General features: G+C 40.9%; 1 protein-coding gene across 1 annotated transcript in view; it reads right to left on the reverse strand.

The window, feature by feature from the left end:
* Positions 1-362: 362 nt before the first annotated feature.
* LOC105463240 (ankyrin repeat domain-containing protein 30B-like) overlaps positions 363-16874 on the reverse strand; it is a 256388-nt gene continuing 239876 nt past the window's right edge. The window contains exons 57-60 of the mRNA XM_071068724.1: positions 15751-15869; positions 13797-13879; positions 13416-13530; positions 363-7364 (exon numbers count right to left, since the gene is read on the reverse strand). The gene's annotated coding sequence lies outside the window, so the exon portion shown is untranslated. The remainder of the gene's footprint in view (positions 7365-13415; positions 13531-13796; positions 13880-15750; positions 15870-16874) is intronic.

The raw sequence follows: 16874 nt of genomic DNA on the forward strand, positions 1-16874 counted from the left end.
CCTTTGCCTTCCGCCATGATTGTGAGGCCTGCCCAGCCTCACAGTGGAGCTGTGAGTCTATTAAATCTCTTTCCTTTATAAATTACCCAGTCTCGAGTATGTTTTTATTAACAGCATGAGAACAGACTAATACATTGTGTATCTGTAAATAATATCAATCCTGTGATAAGAATGCATTTGATTAGATGAAGAGAGAGCTCCTGGTGTTGGCTCAGTGAGCAGTGCTGCTGACCTGCAGCCTTGGGGGCCCCAGGGAGAGAACAGGCCTTTCTGCCTCTGGGTGTCCTACAGACCACAGTACCCACCCCATGCCCAGCTTGGACCCTGTAACTCAGGACCCTGCTTGTCAATCCTGAGCACTTGCTAGGTTTTCTCTTCAGTTGCATGTACCACACAGTTAATTACTGAGATGAGGAGAAAATGCCCCCTTCCATGGAAATTGTGGAAATGCTACCAGATGTTAAGGATTAATGAGTATTAGATGCAGGTGTGAGATTAGATGCAGCTGAAAAGAATACAGCATGGTGGCTGGCTGCTTGTTAACAGTCATCGTTAAAGCTGCCAAAACAACAAACTCTTGCTCAGGTGATTTTTCTTAAAAAACATTTTTTTTCTTCTTTTTCACTAAGCATTCTCATTTTCTTGCCCTTGTAGCTACTAATCCCGTTGATGAAGGACTTTGCCTCAGAGGATCAGTTTCATCACTGGTAGCTTCGCAGAGAGCTCACACAAGGCCTCATCCTTGTCAATCCAGAGTCCATGCTAATTGGCATCCCTGAGAACAGGCCCCACCAGCTTGAAGTAATTTACAACCTCATGTTTCCAATCAGTCATGTATAAGGGAAAGCTTGCAGGAGTGGTGGACACTTTTCAGGAAAGTCTTGTCCCTTTTTACAAAACACACTAGACATGAGAATCTCAGAACTTTATTGTGCGTTTTTTTTTTTTTTTTGGTGTTGTTGATATTCAAATCCCCCCCAGTCAGCCATGGGGTGATGTCCGATTTCAATTACATGCAGGACTCTAAAGCTACAGGGTTGAAGATGCCATGAGATTGCCACCCTCCCATTAGGGGTCCATCCACAGACAACAACGATGAAATGTGGAGCGTGGGGAGAGTCTGCTTTTGTACTTGGTGTGTTTGATTAATTAATGTGAGAAAGAAATCCATGTCATGTAGAAAGTGCCAGAACTGACAGATTGCACCTTTTTATAGAGAATTCGTTTTTCCTAGAAGGAGCTTGTATTCAGAGTGGGGAGATAAGACTCTGTCAGGTAATGGATCCAAAATGGATTTCATCATCTTACTGTCATAGTAAGGATAGGGGGCCCTGGTGAGATTCAGTGCTCATTGCTGGCATCCCTGAAGGCCCATCCAGGGGCTGGCTGTGACCATGAGCAGGTTAAGGGCCTCCCTTGGTATTTGCTCCAGTGGGAGTTGTTGGCTTCTGGGTCTTGGCTTCAAGCGACCCAAATTCACAACAAAAGGGGGATTGATGAACTTGATGCTGAACATTTATGCTGAGAAACTTAACTGTGAAGATTGGGATTCTATTTATAATAGCACTATATAGAGACACTCACCTTGTAGGTGGTCCTTTCTGGGGAAAGAATGTGCATCTCTGTGTGGCACTTCTCAAAAGGGAGCACCTCTCTTCAGGGTGCTGAGGCTTCTCCTGGGAAGCTGTGAGCTGAAACTAGCATTCAGTTGCATCATGATGGGAAGGGAGAAGTGAGGGGAGTTTGAAGTGGGGGAGGGCAAATGTTAAATTCTGGAAAATATCCTTGACCATGAAGGCAGTTTTCCACAGATGCAATTGAGCAAGCTGTTACTGCATCTCAGGAAAGCTGGAAAGAGACGTTCTGGAGGCAGACTCCAAAACCCCCTAACCGCCCACACTTCTCCCAGCCTACTGGGTGAGGTTGGGAGCTTTCCCCAAATCAGACTGAAGTTTTAAAATGCAAATCCTGGTTGAGGTGACACACTGAAATTTATGCCCACTAAATAAAATCACACTGCTGGTCAAGTATAAATGACAAATAGCAGACTTACTCTGTAAACTTTCAGATAGGAAAGAGTGGAGGGAGGGAGCTTGGGGTAGCTCTGGGAGTCGGAACTCAGAGAGAGGGAACACCAAGAGGAGAAGCCGAAGAGAAACCTCACATTTGCTGTGATGATGGCCCTGAGGCAGAAATTTAAAAATAAATATGCGTTCATTCACTCCAAGAAAGTAACAGGCAAGACAAGGCTTAAAAAGAAAAGAACAAGTTTTCCTCTGCCTAGCAAGCTCACTTGAAGGACAGTTATAACACTGTTAGAGAAGCCAAGGCCAAAGGAATGGGCTCCAGACACCCCCACCCCCCTTCCAGAGCAAGGTTGAAGGAAAAAGAAGAGAAAGACAAATTAGTTTACTGTTACTCCTTTCCCTGGCTCCTTAGGCATGATTATGTTTTACAAATGTCTGTATTTAGCCAGTTCTTATTTTTCTTTCGATGCAGCTACAAGGCCACCAGCTATGCAAGGTCACAAGTTACGTTATGCTATAGATTATGTGACCTGTCACTGTATGATTAACTGCTTTTGTTTTGCTCCTGTAAGTCTGCTTATAAAAACCCCGCTCTGTCTTTGTTCAAGGCTCAGCCTTTTGGATGTGAATCCACTGAGCTGGTGCGTACCTAAAATAAACAATCCTCTTGTTCTCCATATTGGTCTCTCCAGTCCTCAGTTTTCTGCAACAGCCCTATGAAGGCTTATTAGTTTACTATGTTCCAGGCACAGGCTGACTACTTAATTCCACTTAATCCTTTCAACAATGCTATGAAGTTATTTATTCACTCCCATTTTATTGACAAGGAAGCTGAGCCTTCAGGAGGCTACACAGTGAAATTCCTCCAATCCCCAGGAAGCACCTTGCAGCATTTTGTCACACCAGCTGCAGGCCTTTGCAGCACAGCTTCAACAGTTTCTACAGTTTTTTTCTAATCATTCATGTGCTTTGATACAGAGAAGGTTTCATCCCACAAGCATTATAATTGGGATTTTCATTTGAACTTACACAGCTATGGCAGCCACTGGTAAGTGGCCTACAGAGAATTGCTGAGAATTAAATAACACAGAACGCAGTTCAGGCCAAGGAGCTTGGGAGGCTTCCTGGAAGGGGAAAGGTGTGAGCAGGACCTTGGCAGGAGGAGGCAGGATGAGGACGTCTGCATACAGGAATGAGGAGGAGCCGTGGATGACAGAGACTTTAGGAATGAAGACACTAAAGAAATTGGTGGCTACTTTGATAGGATCAGGGATGAAGAAAAGGAAGTGAAAAACGTTCTGGTAATTGTACACTAGGAAATGGTGATACTGTCTCCTTTTCCTGACTGGAGTCGGATGTAGGCTCTAAATGCATCCTTTAATCATTAACACCCACCTCCCGCTCTCCTTTTGTCCATTACTTGCTTTACTTTTCTCCTCAGCATCATCATGCAATATATTTATTGTTTTATTGCCTTTACCTCAACTAGATTGTAAGGTCCCAGGGCAGGGCTATTTGTCATTTTGGTTCATTGCTGTATCCTCAGGAACTGGAGCAAAACAGGACTAAGTGTTCTCTGTGTATGCATATATATGTATAGCATATATATGTATATACCATATGTATGTGTGTATATGTAGACAGAACAGTTAGTCCTGTTTTATATTTCATATACCTTTTAATTTTTTTTTTTTTTTTTGAGGCAAAGTTTCGCTGTTGTCACCCAGGCTGGAGTGCAGTGTCAGCTTGCTGCAATCTCTACCTCCCAGGTTCAAGCAATTCTCGAGCCTCAGCCTCCTGAGTAGCTGAGATTACAGGCACCCACCACCACGCCTGGCTACTTTTTGTATTTTTAGTAGAGACAGGGTTTCACCATGTTAACCAGGCTGGTCTCAAACTCCTGACTTCCAGTGATCTGCCCATCTTGGCCTCCCAAAGTACAGGGATTATAGGCATGAGCCATCATACCCGGCCTTTTTAATCATTAAATAAGGAAATTTCACATAAATGGTAACTAATTTATTCTGCTAATTGTCAATATAGCAGAAACTGTTCAAGTACCCACAACACCACTTTGTTTTTTACTTTCAATTCAATATTCAATAAATTACATGAGATATTCAACACATCAGTATAAAATAGGCTCTGTGTGAGATGATTTTGCCCAGCTGCAGGCTACTGTAAGTTTACTGAGCACATTTAAGGTAGGCTAGCGAGGCTAAGCCCTGCTGTTCGGTAGCTTAGGTGTATTAAATGCATTCTGACTTACTATATTTTCAACTTAAAATGAGTTTACTGGGGGAGTTACCTCATTATAAGCCAAGGAGCATCTGTATTTCCAAATCAACATTTGGAATAAGTGAGGGGAAATGAAAAGATTTAGGATCAGGAGAATGGAAAATCCTGAGGAGTCTCTGCAGGTCTTGCTTGTCTGGGGCTGCCTGGGAAGAAGGGAGCCAGGTGATTGCACTCAGGGTCTGACACAGATGCCTGGGGTCAAGGACCCTGCGGAGTCAGCCGTGGAAAGTTGTGGGCTGGCACTGAAATGAGCAGCTGCTGCCATGTCGCTGAGTGGATGTGGGGTGCCAGTGAAATCAGTGTATCACTGAGCCCTGATAGAATGGTGGAAAATATATGTTCCCAGCAATATGATTCTGCCAGTTCCTAGAAGAATATAAATGTATATCTTCAATAAGGAGAAAGTAAGGAGGCAGCATGCCTCCTCAAATCCTCCTGCACTGAGTTAAAGCTACAGAGAAAAGCTTTCAGTGCAGATAAGCTCTGCATTTAGGCACAGACTTAGGTGATTTGTTTTTGATCTCACATGTTTTCTGATAAATATATCTGGAATTATAAATTTCCTTCTGAGTGCTGCATTTGTTTTATCACATACATATCATTGTGAAGTATTTTCCCCCTTTATTTTTATTTGTCATCTAATAATTGTACATATTTGTGGGATACAGAATATTTCGATGTATATACATTGTGTAATGATTACATCAGGATAATTAGCATATCTATCCCTTCGAACATTTATTCTTTCTTTTTGTTGTGAATGTTCAAACTCCTCTCTTCTAGCCTTTTAAAAATATACCATATTGGCTGGGCACAGTGGCTCACGCTTGTAATCCCAGCACTTTGGGAGGCTGAGGCAGGCAGATCACCTGAGGTCAGGAGTTTGAGACCAGCCTGGCCAATGTGGTGAAACCCCATCACTACTAAAAATACAGAAATTAGTCAGGCAAGGTGGTAGGAGCCTGTAATCTCAGCTATTCAGGAGGCTGAGGCAGGAGAATTGCTTGGACCCCGGAGGCAGAGGTTGCAGTGAGCCGAGATTGCACCATTGCACTCCAGCCTGGGTGACAAGAGCAAAACTCCGTCTCAAAAAAAAAAAAAAAAAAAAAAAAGAAAACAAAAAAGAAAAAATATACCATATTACACTGCTGGTGAGAACATAAGCTAGTACAACCACTATGGAAAACAGTGTGGGGATTCCTTAAAGAACTAAAAGTAGAACTACCATTTGATCCAGCAATCCCACTACTGGGTATCCACCCAAAGGGAAAGAAGTCATAATATGAAAAAGATACATGCACATGCATGTTTATAGCAGCACAGTTCACAATTCCAAAAATACAGAACCAGTCCAAATGCCCATCAGTCAACAAGTGGATAAAGAAATTGTGGGGTATATATACACCATGGAATACTACTCAGCCATGAAAAGGAATGAAATAATGGCATTCACAGCAACCTGAATGGAACTGGGGACTATTATTCTAAGTGAAGTAACTCAGGAATGAAAAACCAAGCATTGTATGTTCTCACTCATAAGTGGGAGCTAAGCTATGAGGATGCAAAGGCATAAGAATGATACAGTGAACTTTGGGGACTTGAGGGAAACGGTGCGGGGTGTGAGATAAAAGACTACAAATTGGGTACAGTGTATACTGCTTGGGTGATGGGTGCACCAAAATCTCAGAAATCACCACTAAAGAACTTATTCATATGGCCAAACACTGCCTGCTCCCCAAAAACCTAGGGAAGTTAAGAAAAAAATACCATAAATTACATTTGACCATATTTACCCTAAAGTTCTGACATGAAGTACTTTTTATTGATGTTCAGTTTTAATATTTCAAAATTATAATTTCTTAATCAGATAAGATGTATTTAGTGGCATGTGTTTTTGTTTCAAGACATATGGACTTTTAATTTTTTATTAGCTAACATTTTTGTTAATTTCTACTTTTGTTAATAATTGTTAGTAATTTCTACTTCTACCTCATTGTGATAAATAAACACAGTTTATACAATGCTATTCCTTTTTCTAAAATTTATTGAGAATTACTATGTGATTTGTATCTGGTCAATTTTTACAAATATTATATGTATGCTTAAAAATTATATTTTTATGATTCTACATTTATCTAATATTTTAAACTTATTTAATGTATGCAAACTTTTTGCAGCTTGATCTATCCCTTTCTGAGATGAATATGTTAAATCTCATTGGACATAAATAAAGGGTATATTATAAGATACATATATATTCATGATTATTAAAACATTTTGATTTGTTTTTTCCTTTCCTTTCCTTTCAAGCCATATCAATATCTGAAGGTCACAGAACAAAGGAGTGGGAAATGAGGTTTGAACCCAAGCCTAGTGATGAAGAGTCCAGCACTTGACTTCTATTCTCTACTGTTTACATTTAAAAAATGTTTTAAACCTCTAGATAAAATAATTGGGAACCAGTTGACAGAGTGACAATAACAGAAGGGAAGATACATGAGACACTTATAATCAGGGACTTAACTGATCAAACAAAGGATACTGGATTTCCTTCTTGCCTGCCTCAGTAAAGAAAGTTTTTTTCTTTAGTTTCTCAATGTCTACAGGAAAAAGATTAAGAGATATAACAGAAGAGATTTTTGGACTGTACAGCCACTCACTGTTAATTCTGTTCATTCTGAAGAATCAAATTGGGAGGAGATTCTCAATTCATAACATCCTTTACTCTCTGAAGGGGATTAATATTTGTTTTCACTCTTCACAAGTATGCTAGAAAATACTATGCTTTTCATAGTTACTGTAGTAAAAAATGCTATCGATTATTGGCACATACTGTAGGGCACTGAGCTGGCTAGTCCCAGGTGTATGCAGCATTGCAGACATATATCCCACAGGCTGTTTGGATTGGTGCAAATAAGGTTTTGATGTCAATAACACTTTATTTTGTTGCATTCCGAGCCGACCAATGTGATTTTCTTCTCGTCTCCAAAGGCAAAATTATCTGGGTAACAAATGCAAGAGAAGAGGTCCCATCATTGCCTAGAAGCCAAGAAACCAGAAACAATTCCAATTCAGAACAAGCAGCAGAAACCATGGAATGCTTAGCAAAGAGAATTATGCAAAACACAAAATCCAAATATTCGGCTCACATGACAGCGGTCTCATCCGCAGGTGAGAAAATGCAGAAGTGGGACGGAGAACTGCTCGCAAACCCCAAGTGATGCCGCCAGCTCCCAAATTACCTTTTTGTTTTTTCTCTGGGGGCTGTTGACCTATTCTGAGGATTGGTCAAGGCATATATTGAGTTTCCTTTCTTTACTACCAATTATCCTCTCTGCTAATTAATTCTTCCAGGAAATAATATATAAAGGAACAACAACAACAAAAAAGGGTGAAATTTCAGTTAGTCACATGGCTGGCTGATTTTTAGGAGACTGGATGCTGGCTGAAAATACTGGCAAAAAGAGACTTCTGCATTCAGGCAGGCTCCAGAGGATATTTCAATTTTGTGCATTCCATTGCCCTGCCCTGGCAGAGTTAACTGCAGATGTCAGGAAAAAGAGAATAGCCCCCATCTGCCACCAAAGAGAACCCCTTTTTCCTATGAAGTTTCCTTTCTTCATACCACACAGCCCCAGCAATGGGAGCCATTTGTGGTGCCAACTGAGGGGGCCACAGTCACTGACTGACCACAGATGTCTGCCTGGGAGTCAGCCCAACCCATAAACATCCTCCATCCTTCTGGCTTCAGTGTTTAGGAACCACAGTGCTTTACGGCTCAATCTTTCATTCTCTGTAGTCACACCCATAGGATCTCATCCAATTTGTAGCCTTAAATGTATGCTGATAATGCCCCAAATTATATAGGCAGCCTAGCTGTCTCTTCTGGACTCCAGATTCTTATACCCCATTGCCTTCTCAATGAGATACCCCAAAGGCATTTCAAATTTAAGATATTGAAACTCAGCTCAGGACGACCTCCTCTCCTCAATCCCTATCCTGATCTGCTCTTCCTATAACCTTTCCTAGCCTTCCAGTTGCTTAGACCAAAACCCCACAGTTAACCTTAACTCTCTCCCTCCTCATCTAAACTGTCACCAATTCCTGTTAGATTTACCACTGAAGCAGATCCAGTATCCGACCATTACTTGTATCACTGCCATTACCATTTGGATGAAGCCAGCATCTACTCCCACCAAGATTACTACAATAGTCTCCTATCTCTCAGACTCTCCGCTTCCACCCTTTCCTGTTGCCCTCCAGCCTATTTTCAACACAGCAGCCAAAGAACTCTGAAAAATAGGGGCTGCACACCATGGCTCATGCCTGTAATCCCAGTGCTTCAGGAGGTTGAGGCAGGAGGATCACTCAAGCCCAGGAGTTTGAGACCAGCCTGGGTAACATAGCAAGACCCCATTTCCACACAAAAAATGAGAAAATCAGTGGGGCACATTGGCGGATGCCTATAGTCCCAGCTACTTGGGAGGCTGAGGCAGAAGGATCACTTGAGCCTGGGAGATGGAAGCTGTAGTGAGCTATGATTGCACTGCTGCACTCCAGCCTGTGTGATCACATAAGACTCTGTGTCTAAATAAGAAAGTCAGATCATGCTATGCCTTTGCTCAAAACCCTTCAATGTCTTCCCATTTGTATCAGTTTCCTTTTGCTGCTCTAACCAATGACCACAAGCGGTGGCTTAAAACAACAGAAATCTAGTCTCTTAATGTTCTACAGTGCACAAGTCCAAGAATTGGATTTTATGGAACTAAAATCAAGTTGCCAACAGTGCTGCATTCCTTCCGGAGGCTTCAGGTTTGGGGGCAGAAATCCAGCTGCATGCCCTTCCAGCTTCTGGAGGCTGCCTGCCTCGGCTCATGGCCCCTTCCATGAGTGACTCCAGCCTCTTGCTCCTGTCACTACGTCTTCTACTCCTATCTCTGACCCTCCTTCCTCCTTCTTATGAGGACCCTTGTGATTACATTGGGCTCACCTGGACAATCCAGGATAATCTCCCCATCTCAAGACTCCAATGCCCATAATCAAAGTGTTTCCCTACATAAGGTAATAAATTCTCATATTCTGATGATTAGGATGGGAGCAGCTATTGGGGTGTCTGTTTCACAGAGTAAAAGCCCGAGTTCTGACAATGTCCTACTAGTTGCCATGTGAACCAGACCCCACTTCCTGTATAAGCTCATTGGTTACAACTCTCTCCCCTTCACTCACTCAGTTCCTGCTACACTGGCCTTGATCTTCCTCAACACAAGCCCACCCAGGACCTTTGCATTTACTGTTCTCTCCATCAGGAGACCTCTCTCCTTCCTTTAAGCCTCTGCATAAAGGGCACCACCCTATGAGTGAGGGTTTCTCTGATTACCCCTTCCCCAGCCGGACACTCCCTTCCATGCTCAATTTTTTCCCAGAGCTCTTAATATCATGTGTCATGTGTCTGTCATTCATAGTCTCTCTTTCTCTCTCTCTTTCTTTCTTCTGTCCTCTCCCACTAGAACATCATCAATAACGGGTGTTCTGTCTCTTGTCATAATCCTTAGCAAATACCAGGGGCTCAACAAACAGTTGTTGAATAAGTGAATCTTACTTTACTGGAAGAGCAAGTTCCTTGGACTCAAAGATCTGCCCTAAAGTAGGAACTTAGCCTGAATAAATAAATGAATGAATGAGTACATGACAGACTCAATTTACATCTCATTTTTGATAGATATATAGACTAATATGAAAGCAAGTGCTTTACTACTTAGAAATCAGACATAACAGTTTAAGTAGCTTATTCAAGGACATACAATAAAGGGAAAGTAATATAATCACACATTAAAACTCCAGCCAAGCCCCTGACTTTATTTTGCCGTGTTCCTGCATTTCTCAGACCTGACAAATCAGAACTCATCTAGATTCTTTTGCTTGGCTGAAATTCCAGTACCAAAAATATTACAAGTTAATAAATTCCGGATTCATTTCAAAATGAAATTTCACAGAAATCTCAAAAGCATTTATCTTGTATATTCAGATACGTAAAAAATATACAGGGAGAGTTCATCATCCACGCTTGAAAACACCCCCAGAAGCAAACGTGCAGCATAAGCTTCATGTTCATCATCAGTGCCTGGCACTGCCCATCAGCCAGCTCAGAGCAGCATCCAGATGTTCACCTCAGGTGTTGGGGACACAAAGAACAAAAGACGTTCCCAATGGGGGTCATGTTTGTTGAGGGGAAAGAGACATGGGGACAATGCAACTGATTTGGAATGGGACAGCAATTTGTCTTCTAGAGGCCATCTCAGCTGCATTTTGCAAAGTGTTATGCTAGCCTTGCTCACACACTGGCAAAGTCGATGCCAACTCACCGTCCAGCAACTCCGCCTGCTGTTTCAGGAGGGTGTGCCGGGGTTGTGTTTTGTTCAAACTTGAAAACTGCATTTCTAGGAATCCTCTTACCAGCATATGGGTGGGAAAGAGGACCTCACTGTGATCAGAGAGCTGGACCCAGAGGAGGGACTGCCAGGTTCAAATCTCACCTCTGAGACTCACTAGCTGTGTCCCCGACAGACATGTCACCAACCAACCCTCTCTACACCTCAATGTCCTCACCTCTAAAAAGTCTGCTTATAATTCTTATGATAATTGTAGGTGATATTGCAGGAAAAACACTTATCATAGTGCCTTGCAATTCCAGGCCTTCATACATACTACCTATTATTACAACAGCTGTTACTATATTAGTATTATATATATTAATGTTGACTTTTTAAAAAAATCACCATTCAAAAATAAATAGTACATTTGTCTTCATCTTGAGTTTAGTTTGTGACAGTGACTTCTAAAGGTTTACCATTTACTTACAACTAAGTATTTGCCTATAATTGGGAAAAACTGCTATCAGGCAAATGTTAAGATTAAGCTTTTCTACATTTGGCTGGCAAAAATCAAGTCATTTAAAGCCTTCCCCCTCAATTTCACACCTGAATAAAAATATACATGCTTTGTTAATGGAAAGTTTAACCGAAATGTTGAACAAAGATGACCTCATATAGTATTTAAACAAGGTAAGCAAAATGAGTAAGATTTTAAAATATATACGTAGGCATGTGTAGGTTCAACTAGACATTTTTGTGGCAAATTACCGTCTGATTAAATAGTTGTTTAATCTAATATCCTACGTTGCCTCACTGCTTGAAAAATGAAATAAGATCAAGTGACACCAAAATATACATTTATTTTTCTGTTTCTACTAACCACGCTAACTAAGGACACATGTCAGAGGCATTAAGTGAGCTTTACACCAAGTTATACAAAAATTCACCTCACACGTGGAGATCCTGATTTAGTAGGCTGGGGAGGAAGCAAGTAACATCTGTGGTCATTAACCACTGTGCAAGATCTCTCTCTTTATTTTCCCCCTTTCAACAGAGTCTTGTTCTGTCACCCAGGCTGGAGTGCAGTGGCACAATCATGGCTCTGACCTCCCAGGCTTTGATGATCCTCTCACCTCAGCCTCCTGAGTAGCTGGGACTACAGGCGTGCACCACAATGCCCAGCTAATTTTTTTGTACTTTGTAGAGACGGGGTTTCACTACATTGCCCAGGCTGGTCTCAAACTCCTGGGCTCAAGCGATCCACCCACTCTGGCCTCCCAAAGTGCTGGAATTATAAGTGTGAGCCACCGTGTCCAGTCCAAGATCTCTCCTTTGAAAAGAAGTTTTTTGCCTTGAAATTGTTTGCAAAAAGCATTTCTTGATTCTGTAACCCTGCTCCCTAAACAAAACTTGACTGCTTGCAACTCAATAAAGAGAAATGTTGAGTTGCTTCTCAGCCCTTAAAAATCATTAAATAATCCTCTGGTCTTTTAACACTAACAAGAGAGTTAAGGAAAATGGGAAGAGAGGAGGCGGAACTTTCCAGCTGTTCCAGGAAATCACGTGACTGCCTTCCCTTTATACTGATGAGGCTGCCAACAGAACTCTCAGTGCTGATGGGCGTGCTCTGTGTCTCAGTCTTCCTATGTGTAACCATTAGCCACATCAGTCTGCTCATAACCTTCCTAACCTCCTGCCATCCAAGGTCCTTGCTTCTTTCGTTCATTCAGTCAATGTTTGCTGAGCACATACTGCACCCCAGGGAACAAATGTGAAAATGTCCCTGCCCTCCTGGTGCTTGCATTCTAATTTCTAACAAACGGCCTCTTGAAACCGCCAGACTTGTTTAAAGAACTGCTTCCTCAATGTGTTTCTTAAAAATGATGGTATTTTGGGGCAGAAAAGCAAATAACTGCAGTTTGAGAAAACAATGTGGTTCAAAGGATTAAAGAAATTAGAGGCTATCGAGGGTCTGCACGAGAAAAGATAAGGGAACTCGTGAACCTTTTGCAGTGGAATGAAGCAGTAACAGAATGACTGGCTTGGAGGTTATTTCTGGCAGGGGACATAAACCCACTCTGGAAATAGGAACGACCTGGCAGAGGATTAGGATTCAGTGGCCAGAAGTAGGACCTGTTCCCAACAAGAACATATTTAACAATTCCTACTAGAAATGGGATCAGGAGAGAGGCAAATTTACGACCAGCAGAGGTATCAACATTTTCAAGTAGCTGTAACAACTACTTTAATTCTTTGGTAAAAGTTTTTCCAGTCAATAAAAAATTAAGGGGTTAAAAAGTAAGAGTGAAACTTAAATAAAGTTAATAACAACCAAGACCCAGAAAGTTTACCCGGCTAGTCAATGAGGAGCCATGGATAAGGCTCCTCACCTTAGTTAGTAAGGTTAACTTACCTTAGTTAGTAAGGCTACTAACCCCATGCTTTTTCCACTGCATCATGCAGGGAGCTGAGCAGGGTCATCCTTCATCAGCAGTTTCTAAGACACAGGACACTACAGCTGCAGAGCACAGCATCGGGGAAGGTCAAACCTGTAACAGCTGAACTCTGATCAACGACAAATGGTTCTCAAATGATGAGAACTGGGTGTCTAGGTGGGGAGTAGTTGCCAAGAAGAGGAGAGAGGTTGTTCAGAATTGCTACATTAGGATCATTGTTATTCATGAAACTAAGAACTAAATTCATTCATCAGCAACCTTACCTAGTTCTGGGGGCAGAGCTGCGAGGCGGTTCCCCTGAATGTGGAGCTCTTTAGGCTGGGTAAGCTCCCTGATTTCCTTAGGCAGTGAGATCAGGTTGTTATCCCTATTGTTGAGCTAAATAGAAGAAAACAAGGAGTTGTCAACACATTTTCACATTAAAAGGTGCTCCACAGAAACTCTCATCCTCCTCCATGTCCTCTCTCTTACTAAAGCTCAGTCCTTCCCATTTGTTTACAAGTGCGGGTAGATAATCAAGAAACACTACCAGGAGTAGCGGTTTATTCCTGCAAAACAAACCTTACTCCTGCTCAAATTGACTTGATTCTACCCCTACAAGACTGCAGCAGTGATTTGATTTTCTAAGAATTTAGATAACTTACTGTCTGCAACTTTGTGAACTTCCCGATATCTGGCGGCAGGATTTCAAAATCATTATCACTTAGATAGAGTGCACACAGGGTGGCTGCAAATTAAACAGCAATGTATCAACATGTTGTCATGGAACCCAACCAGTTGAGGTCTGATCAATACGAGGGAGTGAGCTTTGATTAATAATGCTGGCTTGGTGAAAAGCCTTTGACATACCTGGGGCTCCCAATAATAGCAAGCAGGTCAAACTTAGATTTACTGGCTTATCGTGCATCTGGTGTGTCCAGGAAAACATCTATATCCAAAAGGACTGACGCAATTAACAATGTGGTCACTAGCATTTTGGGGCACAGAGTTTTAACACATTTTGAAAACAGATTGCTATTTTTCTCATAGATTACTTTTGATTCACATTTATTTCTCCATTTGCATCCAACATAGAACAAAGAAAACTACTGTTCCACTTTTATGGTTACCTAGGGCAAAAAGGTTCTTTCAAGTGAATACAACTATGTTAAAATAGACCTTTTCCTACGTAAATAGCACTGTGTTAAAAATTAATGAAAGGCTTTCTGGTGATGGAGGCTATAACCACAGCTTATCAGTTCCATAATCTGACTAATTATTACTACTTGTTTCTACAGCCTTAAGGACAAAAGTAAATGAAGACAAAGGGGCTAAAATAATGGCATGAAGTTAACAGAGTAAATCCTAACTTAGGCAGAATATCAGTAGTCAGAAATTTGTTCACAATTATTACACAATGATAATACAATTCCAAACTACTGAAGGCTAAAATTCTAAAGCATCTGTTTATCCTCAACCAAAAAAGCTGAGTATAATTAGGTGTATGTTTTGTTTATCAGTATTTTTTTATTTTTTAGAGATAGAGCCTTGCTCTGTCACTCAGACTGGAGTGCAGTGGGTCACTGCAGCCTCAAATTCCTGCCCTCAAGCAATCTTCCCACCTTGGCCTCCCAATTAGCTAATTTTACAGGCACATGCTACTAATTTAATTTACATGGTTAATTTTTAAATTTTTATTTCTAGAGACAGGGTCTCTCTATGTTGCCTAGGCTGGTCCTACACTCCCAGCCTCAAGTGATCTTTGGAGCTCAGACTCCAGAACTGTACGTTAATATAACATAATAAAAACAGGTGCTCCACCGCCCAAGAAAATATTTTACAGTTGGTTTCATGTGCTTGAGAAAGTCATAGAGAGATAATGTACATAAGGTAAAAAGTGAAAGTTTAGAGACCAGCTCAGAAAATTCAGATTTTCTGAATGCTATATAAGTTACTAATTGAAGAAATAGAACACTCATTTAAGAGAAGCAAACCTTGTCTGAAATAGTGCATGAGTTCCCAGAAGAAATCATTTTTTAATTTTCAAAAGCATCTCCAGCAAGAAATTTGTTGGCATAAAAAAGAATAAAGTGTGTTCACCTGTGGCCAATAATTTCTTAATGCCTGTATACTGGATAAATAGGTCAATAAGAGCACTTTTTAAAAGGCTGAAAATAAGAATCCTGGCTGGAAAATTTAACAATTCTGTTAGTGGTTTATTAATAAATATTTTTATAAATAATTGATTGGGACATCCTAGGCATATATCATACAAAGAATTAATACCAACATGGGAGGATACCTTATTTTGGCATGCTATTTAAAAAGAAAGTCAAGTCTCCTAGCTAAATGTGAGGCTTGATCTCATTTAGGTATATAATCTCTTTTAGAATGTTGATATGACGTTACCAAGTCCACTTCAGCCCAATGGTGTCACATAATGATATATCGAATGCACATACTGCTGAGCTACAAAGGAATACTCAAAAGGAGTCGCTAAAGAAAAAAATTATCTCTGTTCAATAATTTATCTTGGAGTTTAAGTCCTGGCAAATAAATTTCACTCTTAGAACGCAAAGTGTAGTGTTGAGAGGATTTACAGAACTGAAAGTTTCTTACTCAGTTAGAAGAAGTTTCCAGGAAGACAATTTTCGTTCAAGTTGTTGTAAGTCAAGTCCAGAACCTCAAGAGCTGGCAGGGAGCTGAAGCCTCGTGGCAAAGTGTTCAGCCTGTTCATGCTGTTGCAGGGGGACAAAAATCTGTTAGGACACCAAAGACACATTTATACAGATTATCAAAGGCACCTCTGTTTCACAGGCTGAAAGTGTAAGACAGTGCCATGATCCTAGAGTCACTTTACACTGTATTTTTATTTTTTATTTTTTTGAGCTAGGGCCTTGCTCTGTTGCCCAGGCTGGAGTGCAGTGGCACGATCTCGGCTCACTGCACCCTCGACCTCCACGAGTTCAAGCAATCCTTCCATTTCAACCTCCCAAGTAGCTGGAACCACAGGTGTACACCATTACACCCCACTGATGTTTGTATTTTTTGCAGAGATGGGTTTTTGTCAGGTTGCCCAGGCTGGTCTCAAACTCCTGAACTCAAGTCATTCTCCCACCTCAGCCTCCCAGAATGCTGGGAGTATAGGCATGAGCCACCATGCCCATCCTGTTTTTTTTTTTTAATTAAAAAAAGCATTTATTTAATATTTACATTGGCAAATGAAGATTGTATATACCTATGGTGTACAACATGATACTTCTGATATATGTATAATCCATTGTGGAATGGCTTAAATCACACTAATATACACATTGCCTCATATCATATGCTTGCCTCATATCATATGCTTTTGTGGTGAGAATACTTAAAATTCACTCTCTTAGCAATTTTCAAGTGTACCACATATTGTTATTGACTGCAGTCACCATGACGTATAGTCCATCTCTTGAACGTACTTCTCCTGTCTAACTAAAATTTCGTGTCCTTTGGCTAACATCTCCACAATCCCCTCCTCCCTCCAGCCTCTGGTAACCATTTTATTCCCTGTTTCGATGAGGTTTACTCTTGTACATTCCACATATAAATGAGAGGATGTGGTATGTTGTCCTATTTAGACTAATAATTTTAGTCAGAGAGCTTATATATTCCTGAAACATTTGAAAATTTCTTAGTTGTCATTTTTCTCCAATGGTGAAATTTAATCACTGTTTTACACAAAAACTCAAACCGTCACAAAATAT

This window comes from Macaca nemestrina, chromosome 9, assembly GCF_043159975.1.
Source record: "Macaca nemestrina isolate mMacNem1 chromosome 9, mMacNem.hap1, whole genome shotgun sequence".
NCBI classification, from domain to species: Eukaryota; Metazoa; Chordata; class Mammalia; order Primates; family Cercopithecidae; genus Macaca; species Macaca nemestrina.